Source organism: Mirounga leonina, unplaced genomic scaffold, assembly GCF_011800145.1.
Source record: "Mirounga leonina isolate KUSES-001 unplaced genomic scaffold, KU_Mleo_1.0 Mir_168, whole genome shotgun sequence".
Classification (NCBI taxonomy): domain Eukaryota; kingdom Metazoa; phylum Chordata; class Mammalia; order Carnivora; family Phocidae; genus Mirounga; species Mirounga leonina.
In genome coordinates, this window is record NW_023270426.1 from 19,123,789 (window position 1) to 19,140,867 (window position 17,079).

General features: G+C 42.6%; 1 protein-coding gene across 2 annotated transcripts in view; it reads right to left on the reverse strand.

Moving 5' to 3' along the window:
- SAR1B (secretion associated Ras related GTPase 1B) overlaps window positions 1-12,939 on the reverse strand; it is a 29,408-nt gene extending 16,469 nt beyond the window's left edge. The window contains exon 1 of one of the 2 annotated variants that reach the window (XM_035014155.1): window positions 12,855-12,939. The gene's annotated coding sequence lies outside the window, so the exon portion shown is untranslated. Of the gene's footprint in view, window positions 1-12,825 lie in introns of both variants that reach the window. The other variant, XM_035014154.1, reaches the window with a different exon arrangement.
- Window positions 12,940-17,079: the final 4,140 nt, after the last annotated feature.

Consider the following 17,079-nt stretch of genomic DNA (forward strand, 5'->3'; position numbering starts at 1 on the left):
TCTGCCTGCTTCTCCCCTGCTTATATCCTCTCTCTCTCTGACAAATAAATAATTAAAATCTTAAAAAAAAAAAAAGGGAGGGGTGCCTGGGTGGCTCAGTGGTTAAGCGTCTGCCTTCGGCTCAGGTCATGGTCCCAGGGTCCTGGGATCGAGCCCTGCATCAGGCCCCTGCTCGGCAGGGAGTCTGCTTCTCCCTCTCCCACTCTTCCTGCTTGTGTTTCTGCTCTCGCTTTCTCTCTGTAAAATAAATAAATAAAATCTTTAAAAAAAAAAAAGGGGGGCGCCTGGGTGGCTCAGTTGGTTAAGCGACTGCCTTCGGCTCAGGTCATGATCCTGGAGTCTCAGGATCGAGTCCCGCATCGGGCTCCCTGCTCAGCGGGGAGTCTGCTTCTCCCTCTCCCACTCCCCGTTTGTGTTCCCTCTCTCGCTGTGTCTTTCTCTGTCAAATAAATAAATAAAATCTTTAAAAAAAAAAAAAAAAAAAAGGGAAGAAAAAAAAGCGAAAGCCCTCTTTCCATTTTTAAAAAACCAAAAAAATTGGGGTGCCCGGGTGGCTCAGTCGGTTAAGCGACTGCCTTCGGCTCAGGTCATGATCCTGGAGTCCCGGGATCGAGTCCCGCATCGGGCTCCCTGCTCGGCAGGGAGTCTGCTTCTCCCTCTGACCCTCCTCCCTCTCATGCTATCTGTCTCTCATTCTCTCTGTCTCAAATAAATGAATAAAATCTTTAAAAAAATAAAAAATAAAAAACCAAAAAAATTTTAATTAAAAAACAAACTAGAGACCATTATTTGCCAATCAGAGTGGCAAACACGAAAATGAATTGTAACAGCCAGAACTGGAAAAGATGTCGTAAGAGAGGCAGTTAATAGCAGTATAAATTGATGCAAATCTTTTTAATAACTAATTCGCCAGTAATATATGTTATACTGTTTGACCCAAGAATTCTACTTACTTACTTACTTACTTATTTATTTTTTTAAAGATTTTATTTATTTGGGCGCCTGGGTGGCTCAGTTGGTTAGGCGACTGCCTTCGGCTCAGGTCATGATCCTGGAGTCCTGGGATCGAGTCCCACGTCGGGCTCCCTGCTCAGCGGGGAGTCTGCTTCTCCCTCTGGCCCTTCCCCCTCTCATGCTCTCTATCTCATTCTCTCTCAAATAAATAAATAAAATCTTAAAAAAAAAAAAAAGATTTTATTTATTTGACAGAGAGAGACACAGTCAGAGAGGGAACACAAGCAGGGGGAGAGAGAGAAGCAGACTTCCCGCAGAGCAGGGAGCCCGATGTGGGGCTCGATCCCAGGACCCTGGAATCATGACCTGAGCCGAAGGCAGACGCCTAACGACTGAGCCACCCAGGCACCCTTACTTACTTATTTATTTAAGGTATGCTTTAACTCACAACCCTGAGATCAAGACCTGAGCTGAGATGAAGAGTTGGACGCTTAACCAAGTGACCACCCAAACACCCCCCCCAAGAGTTCTACTTTTAGAAATTGTCCTAAATATGGACAATCTTTATGTATACAGATGTGCATCAAAGCATTATGTAAGAAAAATTTTGGAAATAATCTATATTCAACAGTAAGTTAAATGAAGTATATATGGTCTATGAAATAGGTACCAAAACCTTAGAGTAGGGGAAGGAAGAGCAAGGAGAAAGAGATGAAAAAAGGAAATTTATGATAATAAGTTTCCGAGTCTGATTATAGCTATGTGGAGTAAAAACCCTCTTTCTGTTACTTTTGGTCTTTTGTAGTAAATGGTAACAGGTGGTCAATTTCTGGGTCTGTCATCTTTCGGCATTTTTCAAATTTTAATCATATTACTGAATGTTAAAAAACATTTTCTTAAATCACAGTAGAACATGCAGAGTATAGTTCTGTATAGCATTTACTTGACATGGGCTTGATAACTAATAAAGCTAATATGGAAAGAAGAGGAAAAAAATCCTGGAGAAATGAAAGATCACATATACAAAAATACACTTTCAGATCAACAAAGTTCATTTTCTAGAGCTAAACAAAACCCAGGCCCAAAACTTGGGCCAAGTCCAAACAATTTGAAAGGTTCTGCTATCTTTGACATTCTTTAGACAAAGTGTGACACACAACAGTGCTTTCTTTAACCACCTCTCAGTCAGTGGGCTGCCAACCTGATCCAGACAGGCCCACCAAACTCAGAATTGCTAGAGGATAAGGTGTTAAGAGATTACACTGCCTTGAAAATGAGAGACGAAAGAGACACCTACCTCCAGTTTAGAAGGCCTAGCAGTATTTACTAGGCGATTCCCTGAATCCAGGCAACAGCCTCTCCCCTCTTCCATCCACTTACTTGAACTCGCCAGAGCAAAATTTTGCTCTTGCAACCAGTCCATTCCTGACTGAGAATGACTCACAAATTATAAAGTTTCGTATGTCAGTAGCACAAGAATGAGAACTAGAAGAGCCACATATATATATACAAAAATTCAGGGACGCCTGGGTGGTTCAGTAGGTTAAGCGTCTGCCTTCAGCTCAGGTCATGATCCCAGGGTCCCGGGATCAAGTCCCACATCGGGCTCCTTGCTCAGTGGGGAGCCTGCTTCTCCCTCTACCTCTGCCCCTTCCCCTGCTTGTGCGTGCTCTCTCTCTCTCTCTCTCTCTGACATAACAAATAAATAAAATCTTTAAAAAAGACTCTCTCCCTCTGCTTCTCACCACTGCTCACTCTCTCTCTCTAAAATAAATCTTAAAAAAAAATCCAGTACCGGGGCGCCTGGGTGGCTCAGTTGGTTAAGCGACTGCCTTCAGCTCAGGTCATGATCCTGGAGTCCCAGGATCGAGTCCCACATCGGGCTCCCCGCTCAGTGGGGAGTCTGTTTCTCCCTCTGACCCTCTCCCCTCTCACTCTCTCAAATAAATAAATAAAATCTTAAAAAAAAAAAAAATCCAGTACCTTAGAAGTTCTTATTTTACTCAAGTTGAAAATTATATCTCATTCTATTATTATTCTAGGTCATGTAGAAATTGAAACTTGTAGTCACAGAAAACATATACAAGTGGCTTATCTTTTCTGAAGATTTTTAGGTAAGATGTATGTTTTTCAAACAGAATCATAATTTTCACTCTAGGGAATCAAATAAAGCAGTGGTGTATTGAGACATTTTATTTAATTCAATAATGATTACCAAGTTCATATTATGTCCAAGGTCCTAAGCTAAGACACCATGGGGGATACAAATACTGATGATAAACATGGCTCTTTCTCTTGAAAAGGTTAAAGTCTAGAGAGGTAAGTTAGCTACACAAATGTAATTCAACTGAAAAATGTTAAAACTGAATAGGATATTATCTAGGATGGTAACAACTTACCCTATAGAATTTCAAAACTTATACAAACACAAAGAAAAAGACTGTCCATATTGTAAATGATAAGCTATTAGGGGATGAATGATCATAACAGTGTAAAATCAGAATAAAGAGAAGTAATGCAGTAGGAAGGAGTATGGAATGCTCACAAATGTACTTTATGCTTTGTATAGAAAAAGAGAAAACCAGTCCTCCTTGTCTCTACATCCAGAGTCCTATTTCCACAGTTCTACAGAGACAAGTTGTAGCTAAGGAAAGGTTTGTTTTGTTTGTTTGTTTGTTTAAGATTTATTTATTAGAGAGAGAGACAGCGAGAAAGGGAACACAAACGGGGGAGTATGAGAGGGAGAAGCAGGCTTCCGGCTGAGCAGGGAGCCTGATGCGATGTGGGGCTTGAATCATGACCTGAGCCAAAGGCTGACCCTTAACGACTAAGCCACTCAGGTGTCCCTAAGGAAAGGTTTCTTGGATGATGTTCAGTCTGAATCTTGAAGATTAAATAAGAGTTTGCTAAGTGGTTTTTATACTATGTGGAGAGGTGTGAAACTAAGTGGGGACAGCAAAAAGTCAGGTACTGTGAAATGATGGGACAGGTTAGGGGGCTGCAAACTTAGCATCAGTCAACAGGTGCTCACAAGTGAGGCATAAGTCAGAATGAGAAACAAATCTGATACTAAATTTAGGCATTTGGTCTTCATGCTTGCTACCCATAACATATTGACATAGGAAATAATACCGAATCAGTCTTTCAATTTAATAAAGCAAAGCTAACAAGAAATAGCAGCTACCCCCATGAGCATTATGATTTGTTGAAAGGTTAAGAACAAGAACTACGGGGTCACGTGGGTGGCTTAGTCATTAAGCGTCTGCCTTTGGCTCAGGTCATGATCCCAGGGTCCTGGGATTGAGCCCCACGTCTGGCTCCCTGCTCAGCGGGAAGCCTGCTTCTTCCTCTCCCACTCTTGCTTGTGTTCCCTCTCTTGCTATCTCTCTCTCTATCAAAAAATAAATAAAATCTTAAAAAAAAAAAAAAGAACTACAGAGCCAGGATTTTACTACCAACCTTAGGCAAGTTACTTCAATTTCCTTACCTGTAAACTGGGAATAACAGTAGCTACCTGAGATGGTTGTGAAGATTAAATCCATTACTATACACAAAGCACTTAGCATCTGGCATGGAGGAAGCATTCAGCATTAGCTGCTCTTATTTCTTCTACCATGTGGCCCACAGGACTAGGCACTTTGTGAATGTCACCACTAAACACCCCAACAACCTTTCAAAGTAAATATATTATTATTATTTTTTTTTTTTTTAAGTAGGCTCCATGCCCAATGTGGGGCTTGAACTGAGGACCCTGAGATCAAGAGTCGCGCATGCTCTCCTGACTGGGCCCCCAAGTAAATACATTACTGTTCCCATTTTACAGAAGAAGAAACTGAAGTTACAATAGCTAAAACTCAAGTATTAGGGATCGGCACATCCAAGTTTTAAACACGGGTCTTTCTGACTTCCAACTCCGTTCCCTTTCTTTTACACTGCAGTGGCTTTATAACAAAGTTTTAAAGGCTAAATTTGTTTAAATGGTTACGTACCATTTTTTGAATCACTCCAGCTTATGACTCTGACATGTAATTCCTCCTTCTCCCTCACATCACACATCCAGTTAGTTATTCCCCAGCTCTATCAATTTCTGCAGTCTCAAGCTTTCTTTGATTCCTACAGGAACCAGTTAGTGAAGAACCTTAAATCACATTCCCAAACTACCATCTTAACTTCAAATTTTGTTTGTACCACTCTGTACACACCCTCCAGAGCGGCTTCATCAAAATGTCATCTTAGACTTGATTTATTGCATGGTCAGGGTGACTATAACTCCCAGCTTGCTGGGGACAGTCTCAGCAAAGTTAGCTCAGTACAATTATTCACAGTGCTTCCTTTCACTCTCAAAAGCATCCTGATTAGGTGTGAAATTATACGGCCATCCTATACCTATGGATAGAGAACCACTGGAGGTCTGTGGGCTGAGAAATGATTCAAACTCCTCGTCCAATATTCTAGAACTTCCACTATCTATCTTTTGGTCACCTTTACAAGCTTCAGTCTTCCCTACTTGTAGCTTTCCCTGGGCCAAAGTAAACCACTTGCCATTCACTGCCACTGACCTATACTTTACCACCTTAAAACCTCTGCCCAGTCTCCGTCCCAACGAACAAATGGATTTCTCCCACCAATTCTGCCTAAAGGCCTCCTGCCTTAAGCACCAGCCAAATGCTATGGAAGAAATGAGTTTTCACTTGAGATGATCTTTAAGGGACAGAAGAGTGGAAGAACCAACAGAACCCAGCAAGGATAGAACTAGAAGAGGGGCGCCTGGGTGGCTCAGTCGGTTAAGCATCTGCCTTCAGCTCAGGTCATGATCGCGGGGTCCTGGGATCGAGGCCCACATAGGGCTCCTTGCTCTGAGGGGAGTCTGTTTATCCCTCTCCCTCTGCCCTTCCACCCCCTTGTGCTCTCTCTCTTGTTCACTCTCTCAAATAAATAAAATCTTAAAGAAACAAAAACAAAAAACCAAGAAGAGACGGTGGCAAAAGTGGAAAGAAGTTAGCCCCATTACTACCGCTGCAGAGATGTCACAGCTTGCTTTGTGACTAGGAGACAACTGCTGAGAGCATGAGTCACCCACAGCAGAGCGGAAGTCCAGGAGAGCCCAAGGCTAGTACTTAAAGCACAGCAGAGCTGGGTCTCCAAGAGTCATTAACTGTGTGACCTTAGAACAAGCTACAGTTTCTTTTGCAAACTCTCTCAGGGTGTTGTAAAGATCAAGTTGAGATAAAATGCACAAAATAAGTACTTAATACTTGGTTGCTATTATTATGGAGAAGGAGTAGGACAGAAGGTCAATAGCTGGAGGCAGTAAGGAAGGAGTCCTCTTTCAAAGAGTTTGAAATAGAATGACAGAAGTGGGATTTTCTTCTTAAGGAAGGGTAAGTATGTTGATAAGAAGGAGCTAGCAGAAAGGGAGAGGTTAAAGATGAGCGAGAAAGGTAAGGAAGGAATTGCAAAAGGGGCACAGTCTCAAGAGGAGCCAGGGCTGAGAGCACTTCTCTAAGAGTAGAAGGAAGGAGGGCCAGGGAACGTATGTACAGTGGAGGTAGCAGGAATCAGGCTCCAAAAGTGAAGAAGGGGTACCGAGAATTTTCTGAGGAGCAGAGTGAGGATTCGAATAGCTACTGTGGGGAAAAGATCAAGTTAAAAGACTGCTAAAAAGAGCCGAGTGCTTGGCTGGGGCAGAAAAACATTCACAGCATTGTCCATCTGCATGGATTTCCAACCTCCCCCTCTCCCTGCCACTCCCTCCAGCGAGGATCAGTTTTACAGAACATGGAGTGAACAGGGATTAGGAACTGAAAAAAGACAAGGGGAACTCTAGTGAGAGGTTGAAGTGATATGATCAAAAGTTCAGGCTGTGTGAATAAATGTATAAAGGCAGCTAGTACCTGGGGATAAACTGGGCAGCAAAGGCAGGCTTCTCACAGAAGAGAACTAAGAGAACAGGGGGAAAAGCTCTGGTCGAAAAGCAACTGTAGACATACATAATCATAGTAAAAGGGCAAGAAAAGTGAAAGGTGGAGCAGAATTGTGTCAGCAAACTGGAGGAGAATGTGAGGTTCAAAAATTCAAGAGGATCAGGTCTGGGTGGTGGCAAGTTCCAAGGCCCGGCTCTGGCACAGACAGATGAAAAAAGCTGGGGTGAAAGAAAGGGGAAGCCAGGCTACATGGTATACTGTCCACGCTGACAGCAGAATCACCAGGAAGAACGCGGGGCTGGAGAGAGCAAGACTGTGAATCAAGTGACAAAGTCCTCATTGAAGGGGTGCCTGGCTGGTTCAGTCAGTGGAGCATGTGACTCTTGATCTCGGGGTCATGAGTTCAAACCCCACGTTGAGGACAGAGTTTACTAAAAAAAGAAGTCCTCACTGAAGATGACTGTTAGTAGGTGAAAGCTATGAGACTGACAGAGAGTGGAATGGGGTAAGCCTTGAAGGAAAAACGATTTTTTGCATAAAGATGGTCCAAATTTGCTGTTGTAAAATTTGTCCCTAGAGAAATAATTAACATATATGGGAAACTCTGCTTTAGAAGATAATGAGATATTTATATTTCAATAAAGCTGTGGTTTCTAAGAACCTTAAAACAAGGTAGGAAGCATCAGTCATTTTAAAGTAGAAATAAAAATGCCCAACTAAGAATAAAAGTTACTTAGCCACAAACAGATACCTGAGAACAGGTTACACAACACCATGAACTCACTATTAGACATGTGAAGAGCAAAGGTCAAGAATAAGGAAACATATACACGTCAGCAGATTTATTTATTGCATGAACCACAAACAGGAAAAGTGCCTATGCAGATTAGAAAAGTGATCTACTCCAGTAACATGAAAATCAGTACAAAAGAGTAGAATGGAGCAGAACCGCTCAGATTACAAATAACTGCTTAAAGCCTTCTCCCATTAAACTTACATGAATGATTCCATCCATTTACATGAAATGTCCTGAACAGTAAGTTCTCAGAGTAAGTTAGTGGTGTCAGATAGGGAGGTAAGGGGAAACTGGGAGTGACTGCTAATAGGTACTGGCTTTCTTTTTGGGTGATGAAAATGTTCTGGAATAGATTGTGGTGATGGCTGCATAACACTGTGACTATACTAAAAACACTGAATTGTATACTTTAAGAGTATAAATTTTATGGTATGTGAACTATATTTCAATAAAGCGATTATTAAAAAATAAAGAAATAAAAAGTTCCAATGGTCTAAAAAGGCAAATATAACACCAGAGTAGCATTATAGAAACAATACATTATTAACTTTGGGATGCAAAGGATGGTAGAGCCATGGTGAAAGTTGAGTACCTATCCTAGAATTTTATTTATTTATTTATTTAAAAAAGATTTTATTTATTTGTTTGTTTGACAGAGACACAGCCAGAGAGGGAACACAAGCAGTAGGAGTGGGAGAGGGAGAAGCAGGCTTCCTCGGGGCTCGATCCCAGGACCCTGGGATCATGACCTGAGCCGAAGGCAGACGCTCAACAACTGAGCCACCCAGGTGCCCCTATCCTAGAATTTTAAAAATCAGGATTTAATATGCATCTTTTAAATACTATTATTTCATTCTGGGAAAGCCAGTCTTTCTAAGCTCCAATTTCTTCTTACCTATAATAGGAATACTATTTGCCTCACAGAGTTTTAAGAATGATTAATTATGTGGGGCGCCTGGGTGGCTCAGTCAGTTGGGCATCTGCCTTTGGCTCAGGTCATGCTCCCAGACAGGGTCCTGGGATGGAGCCCTGCAGCAGGCTCCTTGCTCAGCGGGATCCTGCTTCTCCCTCTCCTTCTGCCCTTCCCCCTTTTCGTGTTCTCTCTTTCTCAAATAAAATCTTAAAAAAAAAAAGATTAATTATGATAATGTACCTGAAAATATTTTGTATACTACACAACGTAAAGTGGTCTTAACTCATTCCAACTAAATTAACTGAAATTCAAAACACAAACTTTATTTTTAATGATTTTATTTTATTTTTTAAGTAATCTCTACACACCCAGCATTGGGTTTGAACTCACAACCCTGAGATCAAGAGTTGTACACTCTACCAACTGAACCAGGTGCCTCCTCAAAAGCACAAACTCTAAATGCCAATTTTCAAGTTAACTTCAATATTAACAAGAATATTGAAAGGGGGGACGCCTGGGTGGCTCAGTCGGTTAAGCGGCTGCCTTCGGCTCAGGTCATGATCTCGGGGTCCTGGGATCAAGTCCCATATCAGGCTCCCTGCTCAGTGGGGAGGCCTGCTTCTCCCTCTCCCTCTGCCCTTCCCCCCACCACCCCAATTGTGCTCTCTAATAAATAAAATAAATCTTAAAAAAAAAATATTGAAAGGGGCGCCTGGGTGGCTCAGTTGTTAAGCGTCTGCCTTCAGCTCAGGTCATGATCCCAGGGTCCTGGGATCAAGCCCCGCATCGGGCTCCCTGCTCCACGGGAGGCCTGCTTCTCCCTCTCCCACTCCCCCTGCTTGTGTTCCCTCTCTCACTGTGTCTCTCTCTGTGTCTCTCTCTGTCAAATAAATAAAATCTTTAAAAAAAAAATACTGAAAGATTTCAGTATTTTAATATGAAAAATTTTTTTTTTAGAGAGAGATGGGGAGAGAGAGAAAGAGGGAGGGGGAGAGGGAGAAAGAGAATCTTAAGCAGGCTCCATCCCCAGAGCTGAGCCCAACTCGGGGCTCTATTTCACAACCTGAGCTGAAATCAACAGTCAGACGCTTAACCGACTGAGCCATCCAGGCACCCCAATATGAAGAAGTTTTTAATGATATTTTTCATGAATGTCTTTATTTATTAATATTTTATTTATTTATCAGAGAGAAAGAGAGGGCACAAGCAGGGGGAGCAGCAGAGGAAGAGGGAAAAGGGAGCAGGGAGCCCGATGTGGGACTTGATCCTGGGACCCTGGGATCATGACCTGAGCTGAAGACACCCAACCGACTGAACCACCCAGGCGTCCCATGAATGTCTTTACTTTAAGTATTAACAACACTGTCACTGACCGTCACCAGAAAAGGTACTAGAATAGTTTCCTTCAACTCTAGGTAAAGATATTTACTAGAAAAGATTAATCATAATTTTCTACCCATCTTCATCAGGTTTATGATAAAAATGTGTATAAATTCCGTAAGATCAGTAAACTACCTGATTTAGAAATTATGCTCATTTAGAAATTATGCACACTTCTCTTTCAAATTCAAATAGTACTAGAAATATGAGACCAAACTCTGCTTGACCATGTTTTATAGAATTTCAGCAAGGCCCTGTGTATTACCAAGGATGGAAAGTAATAATGTTAAATGTTTCAAGACAGTGCTGACTTTATATTCTCCCCTAAAATTCTTAGATTTTCTTTCTATAGCCTTTAAAGTTTTCAAATAGTGATGCAAATACAAAACTCAAAAAAATATTTTATGATTAAATGCATAGCAATCATAGTAATGGGATTAGACCTTTGGGTTCATGTAATCAACCAAAAGTACAAACTCAAGTTTCCTTTAGGGAAAAATGACACTCGATTGAAAGGTTAAATCTGTGACAAATATAAATAGGATTTTTTTAAGAGTAAGAGAAGGGGGAAAGAATGCTATATTATGAATAAGGTTGTTGTGAGTCTGAGTACTGAACTTGCCTATACTGAATTAAATGAAAATCGAGGGGCGCCTGGGTGGCTCAGTCTTTAAGCGTCTGCCTTCGGCTCAGGTCATGATCCCAGGGTCCTGGGATTGAGTCCCACATCGCGGGCTCCCTGCTCAGCAGGAAGCCTGCTTCTTCCTCTCCCACTCCCCCTGCTTGTGTTCCTGCTCTCGCTGTCTCTGTCTCAAATAAATAAATAAAATCTAAAAAAAAAAAAAAAAAACCCAAAACTGAAAATTGATATAAGCAGTGACAAATTCAATCCTTAAAATACTTTTTTTTAAAAAGCTCTAGGCCCAACATGGGGCTTGAACTCATGACCCCAAGATCAAGAGTGGCATTCCCCCACTGAGCAAGCCAGAAGCCCCCTTAAAATATTTTTTTTTTAAAGATTTTATTTATTTGACAGAGAGAGACACAGCGAGAGAGGGAACACAAACAGGGGGAGAAGGAGAAGCAGACTCCCGGCTGAGCAGGGAGCCCGATGGGGGGCTCGATCCCAGGACCCTGAGATCATGACCTGAGCTGAAGGCAGACGCTTAATGACTGAGCCACCCAGGCGCCCCCCTCCCCCTTAAAATACTCTTAATTGAAATTGTTTTAAAAGCTACACTCAACAAAGAGAAAGTTTTCCTTTTTTTTCAAATTTTTATTTAAATTCTAGTTAACATACAGTGCATATTGGTTTCAGGAGAAAAATTCAGTGGTTCACCACTTACAAGAGGAATTTTTCAAATGCATGATTTTAAAGGTGTTTGCTTAGTAATGTTTTGCAGAGAAATCATTTAAATGAGTATCAACCAAGTATACTCAAAGAAGAGGGTGGAGAAATAGTCATTATACAGAATTCTGATTTATAAACTTTAAATGATGTGGCAGTGATTTTCATTTCTGATAGCCTAATCTTTTGTCTCAATTCCTGCTTGAAGTGCAAGGAAAGGATGGTTAAAATGTACTTTTTTCAACTGCTCATCTTTGTAATTATTAACAACGCTTCTCTAACATTTCTAAAATAAAGTCAAAACATTCCTTTTCTGCAAACTCAGAAAATGCCACTGAACTATAAGATTAGTTTTTAAAGTTCCAAATATTTTGGTAATGAACATAAATCCTCAAAACAGTATTAGATACACACATTGCTTTGCTATGTCAGCAACACTAATTACTGACAAATTTTAAGTCTCCCCTTATTCCCCATCTGTAAAATAGAGATGATACCATTACCTTCCTTAATGAATTGCTGTGCGAATGGCTAGCACCTCACACATAGGAGACAGTAAGTATTTCCTTTTCTTTCATACTTTTTTTTTTTTTTTTAAGATTTTATTTATTTATTTAAGAGAGAGCACGCGCACGAACCAGGGGGAGAGGCAGAGGGAAAAGCCGACTCCCCGCTGAGCAGGACCCTGGGATCATGACCTGAGCCAAAGGCTGATGCTTAACCGACAGAGCCACCCAGGCGCCCCTTCTTTCATACCCTTAGCTGATATTTTAACACTGAACTTAGGATATTCTTCAGAGTAAGACACGTGGTAATACTGAGCTTGAGAGGTAAATATGCAAATAATACTAGGCTTAATTTTTCAAGTTAAAAGGATTCCCTCACCTCGTTTTGCCCAATGCACCAAATACCTTAACGTTCCTAATGAGTTTGGTTCTTTGGGCCAATGAGGTCAGAGTTTCAGCTGTTGTCAAAACAAATTTTTATGTTGTTCAAAAATCTTGGAACAATTTATAAATCATTTCAGTTTATCCAACCAGTTTATCCTTTCTCCCACTCAGCTGGGACTTGGGCTATGGCCAAACATTAACTTCTACTAGTAAGGAAGCTCACTTTGCCGCCACACTGATTGGGAGAACTGAAAACACCGCGTCACAGGGTCTTGAGCTGTCAATGATCCCCGCCGCCTTCACCTGATCAGGTGAGGAAACTGAGGCTGAGGGGAAGGAAGAGCTTATCTGCGCCTTATAGTCAGCTCATTCTTTTCTGAAATGACACCGTTTGGCAGCAGCAGGTGTACTATCCAGAGGACTCTAACAGCGACCACCGCAGAGCAGAAAAGGAACCCGTTCCTCTTAGTGCCGCCTGACTCCAGAGAGGAAAACAGGGACCCCTTCCTCGCCTGGTCACAAGCAGGGGCCCCGGTGGGCTCAGGCCCGAAAAGTGCACCTTCCCTGGGATCCACAGCTGCCGCCTGCCGGTCCTACCGGGAGAAGAGACCGCCACTCACCTGCGAATGGAGAGAGCGCAATTCCTCACCTGGCGATCGCCCTACACCCGTCTACTTCGAACTGCAAAGCGCGATGGCTGCCGATGTCCCAGCTCCCGTCAGCTCCTTCCGGGCCGGGAGGCGGGGTGGGGGGGTGGAGGGGTGCTTCCCTCCTGGCGGTCCGCAGGGCCACAGTTCCACAAGCCCAAAGTTCCGCCTCCCCGCGGTTCCGCCGCCAAACTCCAGGCTGAGCGCGCTTGCGGGCTGCAGCCAGCCTTCCAGCAACCTGGTCTTCCCACGTCCGCGGGAAAGGGCTTCAGGGACCCGAGAGCCTAGGCAGAGAAGGAAACGCGAGTCTGTAGCTTGGGAAAATTATCTATGACATCCGTTTTTAAAAATGCACTTTATTATTTTTTTTTAAAGATTTTATTTGAGAGAGAGAGAGCGCACATGGGAGGGCCAGAGGGAGAAGCAGACTCCCCGCAGAGCAGGGAGCCCAATGCGGGACTTCATACCGGGACTCCAAGATCATGACCTGAGCCGAAGGCAGTCACTTAACCAACTGAGCCACCTAGGCGCCCTAAAAATGCATTTATTTTATTTTATTAAAGATTTTATTTATTTGACAGAGACACAGCGAGAGAGGGAACACAAGCAGGGGGAGTGGGAGAGGGAGAAGCAGGCTCCCAGCTGAGTAGGGAGCCCAAAGCGGGGCTCGATCCCAGGACCCTGGAATCATGACCTGAGCAGAAGGCAGACGCTTAACGACTGAGCCACCCAGGCGCCCCTAAAAATGCATTTAAAAAAATATATCTTCAAAGTATACCTGTTTCTTGAATTCATAAGTAATTTACAAAACGTAATTATGTGCCAGATAATGGGTTGGATGCTAGGTTTTGAGCTTTATTTTTTATTTTTTATTATTTATTTATTTGACAGAGAGACAGCAAGAGAGGGAACACAAGCAGGGGAGTGGGAGAGGGAGAAGCAGGCTTCCTGCTAAGCAGAGAGCCTGATGTGGGGCTCTATCCCAGGACTCTGGGATCATGACCTGGGCCAAAGGCAGATATTTAACCAACTGAGCCACCCAGGCACTCCCCTTAAATGTGTTTAAATAAGAATATTTGGGTGCCTTGAATGGAAGTGTGATACTCTCAAGATTGCTCTCAAGCCAGGTTGCTAGGTCACAGGGACAGAAAGAGGAGCTGTTTGGGGGTTAAAGAATGGATTATTTAATAGAAGAAAAACCTATAACTTGCTCTGCTGGATCTCCCTCTTTCTGCTGCAGCCTCAGAAAATGCCTTAGCCCATGTGTCTTCCCTTCATATTTGCCATTTCTTCTGCCAGAACAAATTTTCTAAACCTCTCCTCTCCACCTATGTCATATACACTCTTCAGGTCTCAGCACAGATAGCCCTCTTTCATCAAAACCTCTCTCCCAGGTGTGCCTGGGTGGCTCAGTCCTTTAAGCTTCCCACTCTTGATTTTAGCTCAGGTCAAAATCTCAGGGTTTTGAAGGTGCCTGGGTGGCTCAGTCATTGGGTGTCTGCCTTCAGCTCCGGCCATGGTCCCACGGTCCTGGGATCGAGCCCGGCATCGGGCTCCCTGCTCCGCGGGAAGCCTGCTTCTCCCTCTCCCACTCCCCCTGCTTGTGTTCCCTCTCTCACTGTGTCTCTCTGTTAAATAAATAAAATCTTAAAAAAAACACGAAACTCAGGGTTTTGAGATCTAGCCCCACATAGAGTTCCATGCTTAGTGGGGAGTCTGCTTGAGATTCTCTCCCTCCCTCTCTATCCCCTTCACCCCTCCCTCTCTCTCAAATAAATAAATAAATAAATTTTTTAAAAAAACAAAACATAAACAAAACTCCCTCCCAAACTTGGGTTTCCCCAGCAACTGTACAATTAGCCTATTATGATTCAAGTCACCTTATAATTGTCCAAGTAAATATGTGATTATTTGTGTAGAATCTCCCCCAGTAGACATTCTGTAAGCCTCCTGAGGTCAGGAACCATATCTGTCTTTTCTTCTCTTGAACATATTTTCAGTGCTTGGCATATAATAGGTGCTCAATACATATGAGCAAGTGATCCATTTATACATGAAGGACTCCTACGTATTTTTAAAAATATTTTATGTATTTATTTGTCAGATAGAGAGAGCACAAGCAGGGGGAGCGGCAGGCAGAGGGAGAAGGAGGCTCTCTGCTGAGCAAGGAGCCTAATGTGGGACTCGATCCCAGGACTCTGGGATCATGACCTGAGGCAAAGGCTGATGCTTAACCTTTGCTCACGGACTGAGCCACCCAGGTGCCCCTCCTATGTACTTTTTAAAAGATTTTATTATTTGACAGAGAGAGAGCGAGACAGCACAAGCAGGGAGCCTGATGTGGGGCTCAATCCCGGATTATGACCTGAACGGAAGGCAGACACTTAACCGACTGAGCCACCCAGGCACCCCTCCTAGATACAGTTTTGTCCTGAAGGGATTGAAGAATTTCACTAGAGTCCATTGATCTGACTTAGAGGAACTTGTTTTTCCAGTCTGGGTTCCCCTCTACTCTCTTTCCCACTTACCTACTCTTGAATCCAGTTTGGTTTCTTAAAATTAATAAAAGGAAATCTCATTTAAAATGGAGTCAGGAGGGGTGCCTGGCTGGCTCAGTCCGTGGAGGATGGGACTCTTGTTCTTAGGATCATGAGTTGGAGCCCAATGTTGGGTGTAGAATTTACTTAAATACATATATATATATATATAGTAAAATGGAGTCAGGAGCCAGAAGTGGGAGCTCTTATACCCTACCACTCTTCCTTCATTGCAGACCCCAACAGGAATAGACTTACCTTGCATTCCCCATAGGAAAAAGACTATTTTACTACCATAGCAGGAGGAAAGAATTTCTTCATCCAGCAGCAGCCCAGCCAATGAGAGACTGTCACAACTCAGCCAGTGAAAAGCCACTACACTTAGAACTCCCAGTTTATTCCAATCGGTTTTTTGTTTATAACAAAGGCCTCTCAACTTAGGTATTCCTCTATAAAGAGTGGTCCTCACCTTTGTTCTCTAGACTTGCAGAGCCCTAGCTTGTGTGTCTGGAAATGCAATTCTCTGCTATTTCAGAATAGACCTTTTTTTTCCCTAGCAAAATAACGGTTTTATTTTTAAGGTTAACAGGTTAAAAAAAAAAAATTTTTTTTTTAAGTTGTAGAGAGACAAAGGGAGCATGCAAGCGGGGAGGGGCAAAGGAAGAAGGAGAGGGAGAATTCCAAGCAGGTGCCATGCTCCAGTGCGCAGCCCAACATGGGGCTTGATCCCATGACCCTGAAATCAAGAGTCTGATGCTCAACCCACTGAACCACCCAGGCACCCCTGAGGTTAACAGGTTTAACCATCGCTTTTAAGTAGTCAAAGGACTACTTCACTGGACTCCTCAAAATTATAGCTCTTATCCTGGATAGCCTTTTTTTTCCTGATATTGCTGGCATTTTAGTCAGCCTTAAAAAATCTAAACTCCTGGCTTCAGCAACAAATTGTAAAATGGCTAGGAATGGAGGGTTGTGACAATAAGCAAGACATAGCGTCTTTACTCAAGGACCTTTCAGTTGGTCAGGGAAATGTGTTAAGTCACACCTAACTCTCAAAGAAGGTAGGGGAAGAGAGGATAATAATGTACAAAATGATGGTGGTGGTGGTGAGGGAGCGAAGAGGCCGGTGATGCCAGTGTTTGAGGAGAGTCTTAAAGGCTACATAGCATATTTCCCCCCATTTTTTCTGGTGATTGTTGTTATAAAAGTAATACATATTAACTGTAAAAAGTTTGGGAAATCCAGAAAAATACCTCATGCAAACAAAAATCACCCCCAGTCTCACCTTACAGATAAACCACTTTTATTAGATTATAATCATACTATACATGGTTTTATAAAACATTTAAAATTCAAAACATTTGTTGTAGATGCTTTACCATGTAATTAAGTATTCTAAATTCTGAATTTTAATGGGTGCATTTTTACTAAAATATAATAGATAAGAGGACAACCTCTAGCCACAGACTATGCTTCTTTTTTTTTTTTTTTAAGATTTTATTTATTTATTTAACAGAGAGAGACACAGTGAGAGAGGGAATATAAGCAGGGGGAGTGGGAGAGGGAGAAGCAGGCTTCTCGGCAGAGCAGGGAGCCCGATGTGGGGCTCGATCCCAGGACCCTGGGATCATGACCTGAGCTGAAGGCAGATGCTTAACGACTGAGCCACACAGGCGCCCCCACAGGCTAT